Here is a 6,000-nt window from a genome sequence, read left to right as displayed (position 1 = left end):
TGAGGGGTGTTTTTGTTTGAAGTCGGTCGGGGTCTGAGGCCTACTGGTATTTTCCTGCAAATGGGGCAGAATGTTCTGGAGGTGACATAGGTCTTGCCTGCCAGCTGGCGAGAGACTTACATAGCCTCCTTTGGGGAAGGCCTGCTGATAAGGCAGTTGTGAGTTTCCCCGGTATCAGGGCCCTGGGGGTGGAAGTTGAGAGCTGCCAGCCAATCAGAGATCGGCAGCTCTTTTGCACAGCAATGTCACTGGGGAGGTGGTGGCTGCTGCGGGAAATACACATACTGGAGGCCTTGGATTATGGAGTGACCCAGGCCAGAGGTAAGGGCACAGAGTTGGGGCGGGTGGAATGACACCAGCAAAGGCGGGGGAGGGGGGGGGGGGAGGTTTGGCTCTCAGCAGGCACCCCCCCCTTTCCAGTTTTTTAAGGAGAGACCCCCTTCCCCCAGGAGATGACAAGCATCATTTTACTTGTCATGCATGCTGCATAGCAGCAGGCTAGCCCGCAGCTGTGTTAATGCCAATGATGCACAGGGGATGAGGCCTTTAAGTGGCCATTAATTGTCCACTTAAGGGCCTCAATGGCCAGTGGGGCTGGAAGGTCAACCACAGGCCTTCCCATCCCGGACTGAAGGCGGCTGGGTGCTCAACTGCCATTCTCGCGCCCGATTAAATGTCCTCCCTGCCTCCAAACACACCACTGTAGCCCCTAGTGACCTTTTCTTGTCAATTTTTCCCCATTTCTCTCCTCTGCTGAAAATATTTCCATAGTACACTCAATGTCATCACTCATGAATCATTCAGTTTTTTGCAGCCCTCTGCCTCCAATACCACACTTAAGCAACCATTTCGTCATTGGAGCTCGGTCAGTGAATATTAACAGGCTATTCAAATATGGGGTTCATTATACTCCATACTGACCATCATGTCCTCCTGAATTGAGAGGTGCACTTGATGTTGCGAATATGGACTTTCAAAAGGCATTTGATAAAGCACAACATAGTAGACTTGTCAGCAAATCGCTGGATCAAAATCCTGGAATTCCCTCCCTAACAGCACTGTGGGTGTACCTACATCACATGGACTGCAGCAATTCAACCAGGTGGCTCATCACCACCTTCCCAAGGGCAGTTAGGGATAGGAAACAAACACTGGCCTTCCCAGCAATGCCCACATCCAATTAAAGAATAAAAAGTCCACTGGGACCATAAAAGGGATACAAAATTGGCTAAGGGACAAAAAGCAGGGAGTAAGCAGATATTTTTCAAATTGTTGGGGAGTGATCCCTATGTGTCGGCATTAGGATAACTGCTGTTCTTCATATATAATTAATAAATTGGACTTAGGTATACAGGAATAATTTCAAAGTTTGCAGGTGATGCTGAACTTGGAAATGAAATAAACAATGAAGCAGATAGTGACATACTCCACAAGAACATAGACTGGTGAACTGGGCAGGTGCAATTCAATACAGAAGTGATACATGTTCATAGGAAGAATGAGGAGTGGCTAAACTAAATGGAGGTGAAGTGTCACAAATGTGTAGTTGAGACATTATGCATTTTGGGTGGAATTTTCTGTGCCTGCTGACGTCGGGCGTGTTTGGTGCCGTGAGCAGACAATATGGCAAGAAAGGCCAGGAATCGGTTTCAACACATCATGAAACCAGTTTGCGATCATCCACTCAGCCTGTCGATGGCGGGCCACATTTCCCGCCATCGGATGTCGGGAACCCCATTGTAATACACCTGCATATAAGTATAAGGCCAGCCCGCCGGAATCATCCGCCTCGCCCCCTGCCACTGGACCACCCGCCCCAACAGCATATATAAGGCATGCACTTGGCGGGCTGCACTTTGAGGGGTACACGGAGGCGAGTGCACAGTAACATTGCGCAGCGCTCGCCCGGGTCACCTGTTGGACTTCAAGGTTGAGACGCGTTGGAGGGCAAGGGCAAGGGCTGCTCTGTGTTTAAAGGTAGCTCACAAGCAGGGTGGGTGGAAGGGAGGGAAGTGGCCACACATTAGGGAAACTTTGTAGAAAGTGACATTCCTCTGCAGCTGAGACAGTTCAGATGCAGCCACATTGACAAGTGTGGAGTCGGACCTCTAGTTCATCAAGCGACGCAGAGGCATGAAATTGCTCCAGAGCTTTCCACCCCTTGGGCACAGACTGCAAACTAATGAGCGTTATAGTGGACTGCAGAACAGTTGAACAACTGGGCACAACAGTTGTACAATCTCCTTGGTAAAGCTGGTCATGGAGCAGTCACTGGTGGAGGCGCTCACAGCCCCTTGTAATGTCACCATCCCAGTTTGGACCAGTCTCCCCCATGGTTCAAGCCAACAGTGCAGCTTTGCAGTGCGGGTTAGGAGAATGCCTGCGCCTGAGCTGAGAGCACAGCATGCAGTCCAGTAGGCAAAGCTGCCCCCCATCGGACAGGTGGAGTGGGGCGGAGGTGGTTGGGGTTTTGGGCGGCCATGCAGAGCACTAATCTCTGGCCATCCAAGTGGTGGCCAGCACTCTCCAGGATGCGTTAAGGGGCCCCCAGACTTAATAAAGAGAGGCTCTTAGTATACTCAAGCTAACCCACGTGTCTCTCTCTTTCATCCTGCAAGAGTATAACATCAGGACCAGGGAGCCTGGTGAACAAGCTGTATGCTTCGTGGCGTACAGAGAGCGGAGACGACGAAGAAGAGAGCGAGAGGGTGCCTGGCCGGGCAGAGGGAGGAGCAGGACCTTCAGGAAGAAGGTGCGGCTGGGGCTCCCATACACGCTGAAGAGCCACAGCGAGCCATCGTTGGTCAGCGCTTAGCTAGACCCAGGGTCTATAGACGCCGCCTTTCATTCCTGCAGATGACTGACAACCAGTGTTGTCGAAGACTGCACATGTCTAGGGAACTGGTTGATCACATCTGCCAGCTACTGCAGGATATGCCACCACGCCACAGAACATGGAAGGCATCCACTGCTAGTGCCTGTTAAAGTAACCATGGTGCCTGTTAAAGTAACCATGGTGCTCAATTTTTAATCCCAGTGGTTCCTTCCAGGGCTCCACAGGTGACCTCTGTGGGATATCACAAGCTTCCACCCACAAATCCATCCATGAGGTCACGAATGCCATCTTCGTGAGGACGCACAGCTTTGTGCATTTCACCCAGGACCAAGAGAGCCAGGATGCAACAGCGATTGAATTTGTCCAGGTCTCATGTTTCCTACAGATGCAGGGTGCATTTGACTGCATTCGCATGGCGCTCAGATCTTTGTCACAACCACCACAAACACATCCTGCAGGTCTGTGCATGGTTTCCAGGAGTGTTCATGATTCCTACATTCACAGTCGGTCACAGAACCCTGACGTCTTCCAGGGTCCACAGAGGCTGCAGGGTTGGCTCCTAGGGGACAAGGGCTACCCACAGAGTCTGTGGCTGATGACACCCATACGGCGGCCTCAGGCTGCAGTAGAGCTACAGTGTAATGCTGCAACTCGCAACATGGTGGAGCAAACCATTGGAATGCTGAAAATGAGGTTCTGGTGCCTGGACCGGTCTGGTGGAGTCCTGCAATATAGTCCAGAGGACGTCATGCATCATCATCGCCTGCTGTGCCCTTTACAACCTGGCGCTGCAACAGAGAGAGGAGCTGGCTGAGGAGGAGATGCAGGAGCTGGTCTCCTGTGATGTGGAGGGCGTCGACGGTGATAAAGGTGAGGAGGACCTCGAAGGTGACGATGACGGCAATGAGGCCCTCGCACTGGCCAGACGAGGCAGGTGTGTTCGGAAGGCCGTCATTGCTGCAGGTTTTGTGGAGGATGATGGCGTCATGCAGTGAGGAGACACCATAGATCCCCACAATGCATCTGTGAACGTTTGTCTCCAATATGGCTTATGGCAGCACATATACTCTCTCTGATAATGCCGCAGTCATGGAGATGCAGGGGAGGGCTCTAATAGTTGCTCGTTTGCAGGAGGATGATGACGACATGCAGTGAGGACACCCCATAGATCTTCACATAGCCTCTGAGAATGTCTGACTCCTGTCTGGCTGACAGGGCAGCTTGTTTGCGCTCTGTAATCAGGGTCATATTATAGATGTGCAGCCATGAAACTTTAAAAGCATCTGATCCTTTGTCCACCTTCAGCATCTGACCCCTTCAGGAGCACAGCGTCACTGGTCACAGATGCTGAAGAGATGGGGGCCAGCCCCACCTTAAAAGGTGCCTACAGCACACAGTGAGAATGATAGAACTCTGTGATGTCTGCCCACGACATTCTGGCAGCAATAACAAGCATTGCCGAGGTGCAGGCATCACTAATATGTCCAGGGAGTGGGAGGCCAGACCATCACTTTGGTCTGAAGGCTGCACAAAGCACAGGGAAGAGGCCCTGGATTGAGACACCTGCCTTTATCTTGTGCAGAAAGGTTTCATATCTGATTGACATGAACACTGCTCATCAGAACAAGGAGCCATAGGCAGGGAGACATTGTTGGGAGTTTATTTACAATAGTGAACATTATGTACATATGATTAACACCCGTGCACAGGCTGTGCAACTAATTCTTCTCAACTTTCCTAACCCTGCTGCAACATCTTGGTGCTCCCTGGATATCCGCAGCGGAGGTGGAAGCAGCCTGCTGACTGCTACGTCCTGTCTGTGATGACCTTGGTGGGTGTCCTCTGGAGGGCTGAGATCTGGAGGGCCCCGGCCTACTTTCGGGGTCCCGCTGTGTGGCAGGGGCACCCTCCTTGGCCTGTGCAGCCGGAGCTGCCGAGGTCACAGGAAGAGGGGATTCAGATGACCCCGGGGAGGCAAACCTGCTGATCCTCCTCCCTATGGGTGCCCGAGGGCTCCTGGCTGTCTCCGTGAGGAAAAGGCGTAGCTAAAGTGAGATCTGGCTATCCCGTACCATTCTCGTGTACACATTGTTGCTCGTCATCTGACCCAAACTCAGCAAGTTTCTGGCCTCCAGCAGTCTTCCCAGTGCTAGGGACCTGGGAAGTCCCTGCCACTGCCTGCTGTGGATCAGAAAGTGCAATGTGTTCACCAGATTGTGATCCTGAGGCTACTCTAAAGTTAGGTCCCACCAAGGTGTGTGTCTCTGCGCTGATGGAGGGTGTATGTGAGCACTGTGATGGGTGTTCAGGGAGGGTTTCAGCAGATTCCTCTTCTGAGCTTCCCTCAGGCTTGATTGGAGCCCTGCGTCGTGGGCTCCGTCAGCTGTTTGGCAGATGTGCCTGTGAAAGCAGGGAGAGATAATTAGTGCATGGCAGTGGCCTGTGAAAGAGGACACATCACTCACAGTATGGCTGTCTGATGGATGTTGCACTGCTGGATCCTTCCTTGGTAGAATACCACTGACCTCACCGTCAGCACAGAATGGTTCAGATCCTCGCCAGCCAGCTGAATGACTCTATTTTCGAAGTCTGTGAGGACCTTTATGTCAGGCATTCCTCCACCGGTAAGTGACCTCTCACCCTGTTGTTGTACGCCGGCTTGTCCTGAATGAATAGAGATGAGAGAGAGTGTAAGCAGGACGCCTGCCAGACTAGATGATAAGTATGCCTGGCATGTGTGGGTAGTGAGTGGTCCCATGGGCGGGATGAGGACAGTGAAGGTGTGTAAGAGAGAGTGAATGGTGATGTCCCTTGAACTGGCAGAGTGAGGGCCCTGTGAATGTGTGATGGGTTTGTGATTGTGTGAGTTGAGTGTGATGAGAAGGAGTGACTTACCCTGGCACAACAGGGGAGATCATTCATCCTCTTTCTAAATTGGGTGGCTGTTCTTTTGCAGGGCATTGGCGATGGCCACCGCTGCCACTGCCTTGCAAGTTGGATTGATTATGCTGCTGCCCCTCCTGTGGCTAGAGCAGAGGTAGAGGACATCACAGCAGGCCTCCACAGCGTCCAGGGGACGCTCATTAAACGGGGGTCGGGGGGGGTGCTGCAGTCTTTTTGCCTTTTGGGGCCATCCTGTCTTTCATGCAGCAGTCCTGGGCAGA

The sequence above is a fragment of the Cetorhinus maximus genome, chromosome 9 (genome assembly GCF_964194155.1).
Source record: "Cetorhinus maximus chromosome 9, sCetMax3.hap1.1, whole genome shotgun sequence".
NCBI classification, from domain to species: domain Eukaryota; kingdom Metazoa; phylum Chordata; class Chondrichthyes; order Lamniformes; family Cetorhinidae; genus Cetorhinus; species Cetorhinus maximus.
This window is presented reverse-complemented; position numbering follows the sequence as displayed.